We start from the raw sequence: 16,215 nt of genomic DNA, 5'->3' as shown, positions 1-16,215 counted from the left end.
AAAAAAAAAAAAATTTGCAAAAATCTATTTGAAATAGGAAATGTGGGTAGCAGTGTCTAATGATTCCAAGGTTTGAGAAGTTCTCTAGTGCCCAACCAGTACATTGGGTAATTGATTATTTAAGAATGAAATAAAAATACTATATTGTCTTTCAACTGATGTGTATTTAAAAAAAAATTTTTTTAAGTTTATTTATTTTGAAAAAGAGGAAGAGAGAATCAGTGGGGGAGGAGTACAGGGTGGGGACAGAGGATCCAAAGCAGGCTCCATGCTGATAGCAGAGAGCCCGACGTGAGGCTCAAACCCACAAACTGCCGAGATCATGACCTGAGATGAAGTCATACACTTAACCGATTGAGCCACCCAGCTCCTGATGTGTATTTTTTAAACAACTATTGGGTTGCTAGACTATAAGTACTTAAGTTGTTTAGATCTAATTACTTAATAAATTACTAGTTATTTAATTATTAGGCCTAAGGATACTATGAAAAAGACACTAAGGGGGGCAGTAAACAAAGAAAGTTTGGGAACCTCTGGTTTAGGGTATTATATTTTACCTTTTTTTTTTTTTTTTTAAGGTTTTTGTTGTTGTTGTTGTTGTTGTTGTTTTAGGTTTTATTTCTTTTTGGGTGGTGGGGCGGGTCAGAGAGAGAAGGAGAGCAAGGATCTGAAGCAGGCTCTGTGCTGATAGCACCAAACCCCATGCAGGGCTCAAACTCACAAACCATGAGATCATGACCTGATCCAAAGTCGGACACTAAACCAAATGAGCAACCCAGGTGCCCCTTTATCAATGGAAAAAGAAATTAAAATAAACTTAATATGAAATCCAAATACATTCTCATTGTGCACTACCAACATAAAAGGAGATCTGGAATTTATTCTTCCTAATACTTAAATGTAATAATCACTGGGAAATCTTAATAAGATGTTTGTCTGTTTATTTATTTATTTAGAGAGAGAGAAAACGAACACAAGCAGGGGAGGGACAGAGAGAGAAAGAGAGGGAGAGAGAATCCCAAGGTGGCTCTCCACTGTCAGCACAGAGCCTGATGCAGGGCTCAAACTCACAAACCGGGAGATTGTGACCTGAGCCAAAATCAACAGTCAGATGCTTAACCGAGTAAGCCACCCAGGCACCCCTATGTTTTTTATTCTAAAAACACACACAGATCTACATAATTATGAGCCCATAACAAATCTAGACTGAAGAAGGGGGTAAAAAAATGTATAATTAAAATCTTAGAAGTCCTGCCCAAATTAGAGAAACTATCTGAACTGTACCTTAAAAAGTTAATCTAACATATTTCTTGGTGGTGGTTATATCACCAATAATGCTGAAGTTATAAAGATATACAAACATCTTTCAAATTTCAATTCAATAAATGAGTTTTTACAAATATGATGACATATGAGTGTTCAAAAAATTATTATAGTCTAATGTGAGAGTCATTTGAACAGGTATTCACAAATGTAATGAATAGAAGATCAAATTGAGAGTATTATGGGAAGGGGCACCTGGGTGTCTCAGTCAGTTAAACATCCGACTCTTGATTTTGGCTCAGGTCATGATCTCACAGTTCCTGAGATCAAGCCCCACATCGGGCTCCACACTGACAGCATGGAACCTACTTGGGATTCTCTCTCCCTCTCTCCCCTTCGCCCCATTTGCACTAGATGTTAAAAACAACAACAACAGAGTATTATTCTGGCAAAGGGTCAGGAGGAAAGACCTCTCTGAAGAAATTATTTTTAAGCTGAGACAAAGGATGATAAATAGTTACTAGGCAAAGGGAACAGATCAACAAAAGTCCAGGACAGTGAATGCAGTATTCAAAGGAAATGAAAGAAACTTCAGGATCACTTGGAGGAGGACCCGGAGAATAGAAAATGTAAACTAATGGTGCTGCTACTTAACATAAAGGTAGTGTCAAGCCACTAAAAGATAAAGAGGGGTACAAGACCTGATCTGTATACTTACAAAGATCATTCTACCTGCTGTGTACAGAATGGCTGGGAGAAGGCCATAGCAAAGGAAACCTGTTAGGAGGCTGTTGCAGGTAAATATAGGCAAGGTGCAAAGTCACTCAGATTAAGAGACAATGGAGAGAAACAGCAAAGTGAATCAATCTTGAGACTTTTTAGAAGACTGTGTGGAGGGAGAGGAGTAAGAGTTTTGGTATGAGCTACTGGGTAGATGGCTGTATAATTTACATGGAACAAATGGAGAAAGACTGGAGGAAGGTTATACTGGCTATGTCTTTAGTTTTAGACATGGTAGACTTGAGGTGACTGTAGGAAATTCATCTGGATGTATACTGCTGGATATACAGGTCAGGAAGTCTAAAAAAAGGATACCATAGGAATTATAGTTTAAGCCATCAGCTTATAATAACTAAAGCTACAGAAACTGATAAACTCACCTAGGGAGACTCTGTAAAAGGTAGAAGCAAATGCACCGTAGGGCAGTATTCAGAGGAACTCTGGGATGTAAGAGTGAGATAAAGGAAGACTACTTAGCAAAGGAAAATGACAAGGAATGATCAGAGAAATAGGTAGAAAATCAGGTTAATGTGGTATCAGGAAAGCTAGAGAAAGTTTCTAGAAGAAGAGAAATGGTCAAAGGCTGTTGAGAGCTCCAGCAAAATAAGGACTGGGGTACCTGACTGGCTCAGTCAGTACAGCATGAAACTCTTGATCTTGGTTGTGAGCTTGAGCCCCATATTAGGTGTGGAGATTACTTAGAAAACAAAAAACAAAACAAAACAAAAAAGGCAAGATAAGGATTAAAAAGTCTCCATTTGATTCTCATGACATTTGTAAGTCAAATTTTCATAGAATGGAGAGAACAAAAACCAAGATAGATTGAAGAAGACGATATATAAAACTGCCCAAGAAGCCCAAGTAAATATGAGATAGACAGGGTAGGGGTTTTTGTTTTGTTTTGTTTTGTTTTTAACGGAGACAGTTGTTCATATATGAATGCTCCATACTATACTTATGGAAAAAGATGGCAGACTGAACACATTTTACTCTTACTCCCTCCAAAATCCCATTAAAATGAAAATAAAACATTATTTTAACTTTATTTTTTAAAATATGAATTATATACAATGAAATGTATAGATAAAAAGGTTTTGGGTTGTTTTAAAGCATATATACACAAAATGGAAGAGGGGACAACAAAACCTTTTGGAACTTGGAACGCAGATTGACTTAAAGACTGAAAAAAGTTAATCTCAAGTTCGCAAAGGGGAAGCAATCCAGTTTATGCAACAGTGCCTCAAAACAGATCAGGAATTGGCAGCATCAGGTTTTATGAGAGAGGTGTAAACATGGTGCTAAAAATTAGACCAAATCATTTAGATAACCTCCTACTCTCCACAAAACCAGCCAACTACCCCTATTTCACCTTTATACAAGTATGGAGAATTATTTTTTTTTTTTAATTTTTTTTTTAACGTTTATTTATTTTTGAGACAGAGAGAGACAGAACATGAACGGGGGAGGGTCAGAGAGAGGGAGACACAGAATCTGAAACAGGCTCCAGGCTCTGAGCTGTCAGCACAGAGCCCGACACGGAGCTCGAACCCACGGACTGCGAAATCATGACCTGAGCCGAAGTCGGATGCTTAACGGACTGAGCCACCCAGGCGCCCCTGGAGAATTATTTTCTATACGAGAACAGTGCTGTCCAATGAAACTTCTGCAATGACAGAAATATTTTATATCTGCCTTATTCAACATGGTAGCCTTTGGACACATATGGTTACTGACCACTTGAGATGTGTCTGGTTCAAATGAGGTATTTACTCTTTAATTTTAATCACTAAATTTAAGTGGCTACATGTAGCTACTGGCTACCATATTGGACACTGCAGCTCTAGAAGGTAAAACAATGGATTCCTGGCTCAGTTAAGAATATGGGTATCATACTGAAAATAGTTAACCAAACATAAAGAGTTTACACACTAAGGGCTAAAATCTCTATCCCTTCACTCAGGTTAGCTACCAGACTGCTGGCAGCCAGCTTAAAAGCTCCAAGCAGGAGATGTGAAGATTTTTTTTTTTTTAAGATTTTATTTTTAAGTAATCTCTGTACCCACTGTGGGGCTCAAACTTACCACCCCAAGATCAAGAGTTGCAAACTTACAACCCCAACTGAGCCAACCAGGTGCCCCTGAAGATTCTTTTTTGAGGAATCTAACTTGCTCAAAAGGAAAGCCAAAGATACTGCTACTGAAGGTTCTCTAATGAGAGTCCATCCAGTGTGCTCTAAAATCGACAAATCTCAGGGCGCCTGGGTGGCTCAGTCAGTTGAGCGTCCAACTCTTGATTTTGGCTCGGGTCATGATCTCACAGTTTGTAGGTTGTAGCCTGCATCAGGCTCCTCTCTGACAGTGCACAAGTGCAGAGCCTGCTTGAGATATTTTCTCTCTCTGCCCCTCCCCCACCTTTGCTCACTCTCTCTCAAAATAAAAAAAAATTAATTAGGGGTGCCTGGGTGGCTCAGTCAGTTGAGCATATGACTTAGTTCAGGTCATGATCTTGCCATCCACGAGTTCGAGACCCACACTGGGCTCTGTGCTGACATTTCATAGCTTGGAGCCTGTTTCAGATTCTGTGTCTCCCTCTCTCTCTCTCTCTCTGCCCCTCCCCTGCTTGCTTGCTCTCTCTCTCAAAAATAAACATTAAAAAAAATTTTTTTAATTAAAACAAATGGTATCCCATTATGCTCTCAAGTCCTCACAGACATAGAAGACTGCCTCAAAGACCAGCAAATGACTTCTATTAAACTCCACTTTTCACTGGGTCTTCAAGTTGTTATTACCCTCAGCCCGCCTTGGTTTCTATGTTAAACCTGTAATATCAGTTTAGACTAAAACTGGAACCATGGGTTCAGATTTATCCTTTTTAAGTACCTCTAACTTGAAAATTTTGCTGTCAAAATATGAAACTCAACAATTTTTAAAACCTCAGAATTAAGGTATTTCAGCCACAAAAATAAAAAAATTTGGAGACTCAGTAACGGCTTTTCATCTCAGACACATATCATGTTTCTCTAGACTTGAATTCACAGACTACATATCTGTTAACCTGGGGGTTTTAAAAAATACTTATTTTTGTAATCTCTGCACCCAATGTGGGGCTTGAACTCATGACCCCAAGATCAAGAGTTGCATGCTCTACTGACTAAGCCAGGCAGGCACCCCTGTTAACATGTTTTTTTTTTAATTAGCAAATTTAGAATGCCCTTTGTCATCTGGTTGTAGGAAGTTAACATGCTAATAAACAGGGTCACTTTTAGAAAATAATTCAGCATCCTATGGACTTGTGATGTAGGGTCTATTTGTGGCTCTCCTACTAACACAGAACAGGGATACTAAAGCAATGAGGTTACTGAAGAATAATTTGAGAATGAGTATATCTCCCTAAAGGAGAATGTTCAACTCTGCCTCGTTACCTTAGCAATTCTGAAAATATTACAAAAAATAGTCAAGAGGTTTTCACTATAAGAAAAATACACATGAAATACTGTTACCACCTAATCAGTTGACCCTTTCCAGGCATCTATCAAAATTTTTTAAATATTTATTCACTTTTGAGAGAGAGAGAGAGAGAGAGAGTTGGGGAGAGGCAGAGAGAGAGGGGGACAGAGGATCCATAGCAGGCTCCAAGCTGAGAGCAGAGAGCCAGATGCCAAGCTCGAGCTCACAAACTACAAGATCATGGATGATCTGAGCTGAAGTCAGACACTCAACCAACTGAGCCACCTGGGCACCCCATCAAATTCTTTTTTTTTTTTTTTTTTTTTTTTTTTTAAATTTTTTCAACGTTTTTTATTTATTTTTGGGACAGAGAGAGACAGAGCATGAACGGGGGAGGGGCAGAGAGAGAGGGAGACACAGAATCGGAAACAGGCTCCAGGCTCCGAGCCATCAGCCCAGAGCCTGACGCGGGGCTCGAACTCACGGACCGCGAGATCGTGACCTGGCTGAAGTCGGACGCTTAACCGACTGCGCCACCCAGACGCCCCCCCATCAAATTCTTTAAACCAGTGACACATTACAACTTAACCAAAAGAAAAGGGACTAAAAATTCAAGGACAAGCTTAAATACCAAGAGCCTCTAGTTAAATTAGGTGTTTATAAGGCAATTAGAGATGTTTAGAGCCCAGTTCTCAAACTGTGTTTCACTGGAAGCTGAGCAGCGATACAGAGTGGTCATACATAGGAGTACATATGAGGATAGAGGAAGGGGTTTAAAAAAAAAAAAAAAGTCTGTGTAAAGTTGACTGGGTTTATGATAAGTGAGAACAACAGCAAAATTTTCTTAAATAGAATTTTTCCATGGTTTGTGAAAGCTTGGCATAAAAGCCTACTAAAAAGCTGATTTACAAAGTGATATAACCTTTATATAATTATGCCAAAAAACAAACCTAAGCAACATTCAGTAAGAAACTTTATTGTAAAAGTTAATACTTTCATCAAAGAGCTTTAAGGAGTGTTAATGCATAAGAAACTACAAAAACAGAATTATACTGAGCCACGGACTTAAAGGACTTATCTTCTGGGCTCAAGGTGGTACAAAAGAGTACTACTGATTCAAGTAAAGTGATTTGTTAAGAAAAGGAAGGGAAAGAAAAAAATTAAAAAGGTATGGAAGGCAACAAACTAGTTGGACATTACATTTCATCTCTGAGCCTGTTTATAAACTAATATATGAAACCTGCTCTACATCTGGGTTTTCAAAACTTGAGTATCACCTGAGAAACTATTTAAAGACCACAAATACCCATGTGCCACTTCAGATCCACCCAGGCACCTGGGGTTTTGTTTTAATTACCCCAGCCGATGCCCAGCCAGGTTTGGAACCACTGGATTAGATAACCCTCAAGGTCCCTTTCGTGTCCATGAGTTAAAATTCCCAACTGACAATTCTGTGCCAAAGGAACTGAAGACTGCACTTGGCTACATACTGCATGGCAGCCATTGTCATGTTCCATTAAGGAAAAGGAAGCATCCTTAATCTGTCTGAGCAAGCAACTGTAAGAACAGGTGCAACTTACTCAAATCACTTGGCTGCATATCCGCTCGCTCCTCCCCAAACACTTCTCTAACTTAGGGTCTACTCAACTTCAGGGGCACCTGGGTGGTTCAGTCAGTTAAGCCTCCAACTTCGGCTCAGGTCATGATCTCACGGTTCTTAGGTTCGAGCCCCACGTCGGGCTCTGAGGTGACAGCTCAGAGCCTGGAGCTTGCTTTGGATTCTGTGTCTCCCTCTCTGTCTGCCCCTCCCCGACTCATACTTTCTCTCAAAAATAAATAAAACATACAGAAAAACTAAACTTCAGAGTGGGGTATGTTCTACTCTCTCCAATACAGAGAAAGGGCAGCTCCTCAGATTAACTCAGGACTGTAACATCCAGCCACTCAAAGGTCAAGTTCTTGTTTTTATTCTCTGCACATTTTCAATTAACACGAAGTGTTTTAGAGGCAGAGTGAGGGGTCCTCAGAAAGATATGCAAAGAATTTCTTCTAAAGCAGGCCAAGGTGTAAATAAAGCCCCTCCAGCTTTTTATCCTAGAAAGGGCCCACTGGACAAAACAATCTTGAGTAAGGAGCAAAACTGATTTAGGTTATTCCTCATATACCAATAATGCTTATCATTAAACATGAGACATCTGGTTAGCTAGGAGAGTCTGACCTCGTCCTAATGCTGCCCAACCCAAAGTAGAGCCCACAGTTAGGTTCTAACCACATAAGATACTAGTTTCTCCTCTGGCCCCCTCCTCCATAGCAAGTGTAGTTATTCTGAGTAAAAGATGTAATTAAGAACCTACCATTAAATGTCCAGGATATTCTTAAATCCAAAATGTTTAATGGCTGATGTTCTGCTTTTTTCACTTCTCTACATTCTCCCAGGTATTTATGTAGGTATAAGAAAGCTCCGCTTTACATGTGGTTAAAAATGTCTAAGTGTCTAACACGAGATTAAAACCACTAACAAATGGCAGGCTAGGATTTTAACTCCGCTCTTCCGACTTAAATACAAAACCCTCATTTCCCACATCCTCTCGGCGTCTCTCCTCCCCCAACAGAGTGGCCCAGTGGAAAGGGGGTTGATACTGCCCAGCATAGACAGAAAAACAGAAAGCCTCACAGAAAACAGACTTCCCCCCATCCTAATGTTTAATTGTGCCACACACATTCGCTACAACAGGGTCTTAAGAGTGTGCGGGGGGAAGGAACCAAAGGCAGGAAGGAAGCAGAGCTGTCCGAACAAACATAAACTCTCGGCTTTAAAAACGGCAGTAGCGGGAGGACCTCTAACAGCAGCTCTTCCTCTCAAACCTTTCCCCGGCCTCGGAGGGGCCCCAGCTTTCTCCGCTTCTACGTCGTACAGTTCAAACTGGAAAGAAAAAGGGGAGGACAGAGGTCCCTCGGGACAAGCTCCCTTCCGGCCCCCAGAAAGGCAGAGCAGCGCCCAAGGAGAAATTTGCTGCCTCCGGTTCGGGCGTGGGGGAGGGCAGCGCTCGAGGCCTCCAGGCCGGGGTGCTGAGCTGGCGCGCTCTGGCGCGGGAATGGCCAGCAAGCCCGGTCCGTAAGTCATCCCGATTTGACACCGGGCACCTACTTACCTACGTCGCTCGCTGCCGGCACCTGCCCCACCGCGGGTTCAGATACTGCCGCAGCTCAGACTAAGGCCCCGCCTTCGCCAGCTCTAGGGAACCCCAGACAGTGAGGAGGTGTCCGGCCTGCTCACAGCGGCCACGGCCACCGAGCTTCCTTTGCAGCCTCCGCCGCGACGCCGGCGCTCACTTACATCGTCACCTCCTTCCGTGCCCTTCCGCCTCAGCCCCGCCCGTGCCCCGTGCGGGCAGCGGAAGAGAGAGTGGCAGGCTGGCGGTGGGGGCGTGGCTCCGCCTTCCCTCCGCTTCCGGCGGCGCGTTTCCCCGCCCCCCGAGACGTCAGCTGACGCGTCCTGTCGCGCCACGGGGACTCTTACCCGTGCCTCTGCAAGGGAGGGGTTTGGTAGAAACAGTACCTGGAAATTGTAGAGGCTCGGCAGGGCTGCTTCGAGACTTTTCTGTTCAGCCCCCTCTCACCTTTATAACCCCAAAAGGGCCAAGGCAGACCACAACTACTATATGGCCGCTCCCTCCGCTAATCCCTTTTTCCCTTTGGCCCAAAGCGAAAGACCACATTCCTGCTCTGGATGCACTTTAAGGCTTGGCCCAAGCTTTGCTTTTCTGGTTTTTTCCGTGATCTTACCCCTTGGTATAGTAATGTGCCTCTTCATCTGTGCTCCGCCTCTGAGGGAACACTTCCCCTGGAGAGCAGAGCCGGGTCTTATTAACGTTATAGCCCCAGCACCGAACAGTGTCTGACCTACAAGTGCTTACCTAGTAGGTGTTCAGTAAAACTGTTACTTAATTTCTTATGAGAGAGAAAAGTGGCTTCAGCCTGGTACATTGAGGCACTAGTCACTCAACATTTTTTTTTAACGTCTTTATCTTGCAAGCCCTCAGTCTAATTGTGGGGAGTCGTAAATGGATAATACAATGTCTAGACAGAAAATATAGCAGATGTATAGCGGAAAGTGAATTCAATTTTGGACGTTCGATTTGGAATAGAATGGAGAGGGATACAAATGAGTATTAAGGGTGGGGTGCTTGGGGCCCTGCGCCCGTAGGAAATTCTCAGGCATTGTCTCTTCAACTGGAGTTTTTGCTTCATTCCCTCCTTTCCTCTGAGATTCCAATTACATGTGTAAGACTATTTGACCTTGTACATCATGTGTTCTAACACTCTGTACCATCTTTCTTCTCACTTGATGCTTCAATTTGAATGTTTTCTATTGTCCTATTGTTTTGAGTTTCCTAATTCTCTCTTCTGAGATCTTCAGTCATTTGTCAAATCTATACACTGAGTTCTTAATTTTTAATAATGTATATTCAGGGTTTTGATTGTTTTATAAATTTTATGTAGATTTTATATCTGATGAAAATCTCCAGCTTTTCATTTTGTTCATCATTTCTTCTGTTTTCTTTATCATGTTTTGTTTGTTTGTTTTTTCCTCCCTCCGTCCTCGTTTGCTAACTTCAATGTTTTGATCATCCTTGGTCTAGTTCAGTGATTCATTATTCTCTTTTAATTATCTGTCATATTTTCCTGCCACTTCACATGCTCGGTAGATAATATTTTCTTGTGTACATAAAAGGATTGCAGAGCCACCACATGATATCATCTACTGGTGAGGATTCCCCCTTCCCTCTGTTAGGTTGGTAGAGAGGGGCTAGTCCTCGGAGTCTAATCAGGGATTGAGATGGGTCTTGGTAAGTTTGTCTTCCTATACTCATTCTACCTCTTGTTCATCCCTCAGATGTAGCTCAAGTTTTTGATAGAAAATCTGTTTCCTCAGCCCTAAGAGACTATAGTACTTCCAGTTCATTCCTCTGGGGCTTTGAGCTTAGTTCTTTAGCCTCCAACCAATTGTGCTTCAAAATATGAGAAATGTCTTGCTGAGCTGGAAAAAAAAAAAAAAGAGAGAGAGAGAGAGAGAGAAATTAGCCATGTGTTTGAGGAGGCCATGTCCCTCTAATGGGGTATGGTTTCCTAAGTACCATGACTTTTTTTTTAAGTTTTGGTTCAGTCCCATAGCCTCCCAAGCAGGTCTCAACTCAGAAAATGCCCTACGTGGAAAACTAGGCATGCATGGGGGCGCTTCTGCTTTCAGTCAGTCCCAGTAGCCCACTAAAAGTTCCTCTGGGTTTTCTTTGCCCGCATAGGCTGCCTCTGCCTAGATTAAGACTGATTCGGGGCGCCTGGGTGGCGCAGTCGGTTGAGCGTCCGACTTCAGCCAGGTCACGATCTCGCGGTCCGTGAGTTCGAGCCCCGTGTCAGGCTCTGGGCTGATGGCTCGGAGCCTGGAGCCTGTTTCCCATTCTGTGTCTCCCTCTCTCTCTGCCCCTCCCCCGTTCATGCTCTGTCTCTCTCTGTCCCAAAAATAAATTTAAAAAAACGTTGAAAAAAAAATTAAAAAAAAAAAAAAAAAAAAAGACTGATTCCCAGCCTGTCCCTAAAATCAGCAAATGTTTCCAGAAAATAAAACAGCTAGTGATTATCAACTCACCTTACAAGGGCTCTCCCCTCTCTGGAGTTTTTGTTTACCTCAACTTAGGTAACAAGTCCTTCTTACTTCACAGCTCTCTGATACATTTTAAACTATGATATTTTTAACTTATTCTGCATTTTCTAAGGTTGTTGTAGCAGGAAAATTGTCCTGTTACAACCTACTATGTCCTATTTGGAAGGAAAGGTCACTTGTAAAACTTAGTTATAGCATGTCTACAATGCCCAAAGTATAAGTGATACCTTCAGTTTCTAACCAAAATCCTCACATTTCTTTAGACTTAGACATTTATATAGATTCATTCCTCACTACAAAACCCTTCTGCATAATTTTTCCATCCATGATTTGGTAGACTTTTTAGGAGATTAAAAAAATAATAACCATAATTGAGCTCTTACCATGTACTCAACATTTTATGGATATAACATTTTACTTTGACAACAAACCCTTGATATGGGGATTTTTCTATTTTTATAAATGAAAAGACAGAAGGTAGAGTTAGTCATAGGCCTAGAGCCATGTAGTGGGATCCATCCGATCTTAAAGTCCCTAAAAAAATACTAGTTTGCTTTCCCTTTAGGGTTAAATACTCTACAACTGTACTATAAAAAAAATAGCTACTAGCCACATGTACCTATTTTAATTTAAACTAATAAAATTTAAAATTCAGTTCCCCAGTTACACTAGGTGCATTTCATATGCTTAATAACTATATGTGGTTAAAGGCTACCATAATGGAAGACAAAAATATAAATCATTTCCATCATTGCAGAAAGTTTTACTGGAAAGCTCTACTCTTAGATTTTTACAGAAAAAAATAGGAAGATTTTATAAGAACAAAATACTTTAGAGTTCTTGCATATTTTAAAAATTTTTTGTGATCTGGGGTATCTGAGTGGCTCAGTCAGTTGAGTGTCTGACTTAGGCTCAGGTCATAATGTCAGGGTTTATGAGTTGGAGCCCCACATCAGGCTCTCAGCTGTCAGCACAGAGCCTGCTTCAGATCTTCTGTCCCCCTCTGTCTCTGCACCTCCCTCACTTACACTACCTCAAAAATTAACATTAAAAAAAATTGTGATCTATGTCTTTATTTTTTTATTTGAATTTTTTTGCATGCCTTTATTTTTTTTTAAATTTTTTTTAACATTTATTTATTTTTTTGGGACAGAGAGAGACAGAGCATGAACGGGGGAGGGGCAGAGAGAGAGGGAGACACAGAATGGGAAGCAGGCTCCAGGCTCTGAGCCATCAGCCCAGAGCCTGACGCGGGGCTCGAACTCACGGACCACGAGATCGTGACCTGAGCTGAAGTCGGACGCTTAACCGACTGAGCCACCCAGGTGCCCCGCATGCCTTTATTTTTAAATAATGATTTTGTAGCAGGATTCTCACACAGAGTCGTGGCACTGAGGCTTTTCTTTCCAGGAAGCAACTTTATTCCTGCCAGCACCACTCAGTTGGGTTCCTACCTGAAGAACTGAGCCCCAAATGCCATGTGGTGTAGTTTTTTTTATATATTTTCCACTTCTTTGTCTCCCATATATGGTAACATACAAACATGTAGTCTGATTAAGTGGTCTCATGTTACAAGGTCGTGAGGGCTGTTGTCACGGAAGCATATAACCAGGTGGCTTGAGGTTTTTTTGTTTTTTTGTTTTTTCTTTCCTTAGGGAGGGGTCTCTACCACATTCTCCTCTTTGATGCTCTGACCCCTCTATTTTGGGTCAAAGAGCATCATCTTGGTTTAGAGTTTATATTTTTATAACAGACTTACCTGAGTGGCCGTTCTTTTTAAATTATGGCCTCAATGAGACAAGACAGACCATACAACCAGGGGAGTTAAGCAAGGTAAGATTAAGCAACCTCCCAGGATAATTTTTAAGAGAGTTTTGAATCCCCTGAAAGTTGAAAACCATTCTCTAAATAACTGCCTGGGTTTTTAACCATTCCAGGTCTGGACAGGGATATGAGAAATTCTTTTCATTTGACTTGTGATATCTTCTATGACTTTTTTCTCATTATCTATCTGTAGGCAGCAGTTGCTTAGGTTAAACTTTTTACAAACTTCTTCCTCAGAAGCAAGTAGGCAATCTAAGGCCAAGCGATTTTGATCAACAGCATTGCGCATTTTGGTTTGTTGCTTGGCTAGTAAGTTATGAGCTCTGGCACTTTTATTGGTTATAATTTTTATAACTGCTTGTAGTCTGATTATGAGGTTTAGCATGTAAATGGGAGTGCGGTAGCCCAAGGACCCATCCTCTGTGCAGGTGGCAGGGCCATAATATTGGATTATATGCTCGGGAGGCCATTTATCATGTTTTTAATTGCCGATTTGTAAGGCATGCCGCTTTTTTTGAGTCTCCCTGTCCCCATACACTTGCACTAGAGCCATGTAGTGGGATCCATCCGATCTTAAAGTCCCTAAAAAAATACTAGTTTGCTTTCCCTTTAGGGTTAAATACTCTACAACTGTACTATAAAACAATAGCTACTAGCCACATGTAGCTATTTTAATTTAAACTAATAAAATTTAAAATTCAGTTTCCCAGTTACACTAGGTGCATTTCTTATGCTTAATAACTATATGTGGTTAAAGGCTACCATAATGGAAGACAAAAATATAAATCATTTCCATCATTGCAGAAAGTTTTACTGGAAAGCTCTACTCTTAGATTTTTACAGAAAAAAATAGGAAGATTTTATAAGAACAAAATACTTTAGAGTTCTTGCATATTTAAAAAATTGTTTTTTAATTTTTAAAAAATTTTTTAAAAAAGCCTCCCAAATGTTTCCCTCAGGCAAGTGGGAGCAGGAAGATGGACAAATAGTTTCCAGCACACATGCATGATCCTGACCAGACTGAGGGAAGTACTATATAGGCTGTCCTTCCACATACTAGTTTGGTCCACCTGGGGCCTGCCATTTGATGGCTGCGTTGACATTGTTCCAGGCCTCTTAGAGATGAGAGAAGTTAGACAAGGGGTGGAGATCTGGCTCAAGGTGATCTGGGGTCCCCCACCATCGGGTTTTTTTGGCAGTTGAGTTATAAAATCTTTGGCCTAGGCATGTTAAGTTTTTAACAAAGACAACAGTGAACTTTTTCCCTGCTAGGAAAAACAGTTTTTCCCAATAATTGAGCTTTTGAGAAGCCAAACCCCAGTAGTAGAACTGGGGTATTTTGTTTTACCATAAGGTTTGTGGGGATCTAATTTTCTAGTCTCTTATGGCCGTTGTTTCCCCATGTTGGTACCAACGAAGTATCCTATCCACAAAAAGAAGGTGAGTGTTAACAGAAACCTCTCACTACATTTTCAGCCAGCCAGGGTGGCCTTGGGAGATCCTATGGCAAAGAGTAGAGCAAGAATCATAATAATAACGAGAAACAAGGCGCGACAGTGCATCACAGTAAGGAAACATATAGAAAATAAGGACAGTCTTTTGTTTCATCGGACAGCTTGAAACTGTCAAGCTCCTGCCACGTGTAGATTAGTCAGCTTCTGGAGTGACTAAAGCAAGGCTGCAGTCTCCTGGAGCCTCTGGAGTTGCAGACTGCTTCTCCCATATGGTCAGCTTGCATGGCGTTGATGGATCAGGAATGCACTCCCAGTTTCGAGATGCCGGCTTTACTCTGCTGTAGTGAATCCAGGGACCCACTTTGGCTACCTTTACTGAGTAAGGATGGACAAAATGACAGTGAACAAGCCCCTTTAGGGGTTGGACATTCCATTCCTTCCCCCATACAGCATCTCCTGATTTAAAGAGGTGAGCGTCTGTGGTCAGACTCACAGGTAACTGCTCCCTGACCCAGTGGTATAAGGTGGTTAGGGTAGAGCCAAGGCCCGCATCTGTTGCTGTAGGGTTAATTTGCCTATCTCATTTAGATGCCCCCCTTATGCCCTTGATAATGGGGGGAGGGCACCCATAAAGGATTTTATAAAGGGAGAATCCCATCTGCTTCTTTAGCCTCCCACTTACACCTGCAGTCTGCCTCCCTGAAGGTCCCTATCTCTCCCTGCCTAATGTTAACCCTTTTCTTATGTATTTCTCCCCTGGAATAGGGCCTGTAACTGCTATTAGGGAACAGGGACGATGACCCTATTGGCTCCTTCAAGCTGATAAGGGATGGTGTGGGAATACAGCAGTTAGAGTCTACCCTAGGGTCAGTCGAGTGGCCCACGGTGTGGTTCTACAGGAAGGCTGGCAGGCATGAGGCGGCATAAACATTAGCAGACACAAAGTAGAGATTATACTGACCAACAAGATGGCATCTTAAAATGTCTCCAGTTTTTAAACCTGTCAAACAATCTAGGAGAGACCCTGACTTTGTCAGTGACATATGTCAGGGAATCTCTCGTACCCCAGGTGCTGGAGGAGTAGGAGCAGTAAGTAATCAATGGTGGCTCTATTTCCAAGAGTTTGGCCCTAACTTAATTAAAAGAAAATTTTAAGCATCTAATGCTTGTTAGCTATTATTTAGAGTTTTGCTGAGTATAAGCAGACAGTTTGCTTTATTTTGAGGTGTAAAACTTTTCCAAGAGCCTGGAGTTCTACTAGAGAAAGAGTCAGGCAGCCATTTACCATTATTAATTTGCAAATTTTTAGGTAAGCCAAACCTGGGTATTATTTTAATATGTATTTATTTTTGAGAGAGACGGAGACAGAATGCGAGTGGGGAAGGGGCAGAGAGAGAGGGAGACACAGAATCGGAAGCAGGCTCCAGGCTCTGAGATGTCAGCACAGAGCCCGACACAGGGCTCGAACCCATGAGCTGTGAGATCACGACCTGAGCTGAAGTCGGACGTTCGACCGACTGAGCCACCCAGGCGCCCCGGGTATTATTTTGTAAAGCAGAATTTTTATTATTTTTTGTGCCTTTTCTGTTTTGTAGGGGAAGACCTTTACCCAATTAGTAAAAGTATTAACCCATACCAACAGATGTTGGAATCTCTTTGACCTTGAATGAGTGAAACCTAATTGTTAGTCTTTCCTGGATAGCCTCCAGTTTCTTGATTGCCTGGGAGAGCAAGTTTGTGGTTGAGAGGATTGTTTCTAAGACATACTTCACAGGCTGATACTACT

At 41.7% G+C, this 16,215-nt stretch overlaps 1 protein-coding gene across 1 annotated transcript in view; it reads right to left on the bottom strand.

Moving 5' to 3' along the window:
- The window catches only part of SENP5 (SUMO specific peptidase 5), a 48,712-nt gene extending 39,850 nt beyond the window's left edge, over positions 1 to 8,862 (bottom strand). The window contains exon 1 of the mRNA XM_042903737.1: positions 8,642 to 8,862. The gene's annotated coding sequence lies outside the window, so the exon portion shown is untranslated. The remainder of the gene's footprint in view (positions 1 to 8,641) is intronic.
- Between the last annotated feature and the right edge of the window lie 7,353 nt (positions 8,863 to 16,215).

This window comes from Panthera leo, chromosome C2, assembly GCF_018350215.1.
Source record: "Panthera leo isolate Ple1 chromosome C2, P.leo_Ple1_pat1.1, whole genome shotgun sequence".
NCBI classification, from domain to species: domain Eukaryota; kingdom Metazoa; phylum Chordata; class Mammalia; order Carnivora; family Felidae; genus Panthera; species Panthera leo.
Note: the sequence above shows the minus strand (reverse complement) of the source record. Positions and strands in the feature narration are given on the sequence as shown.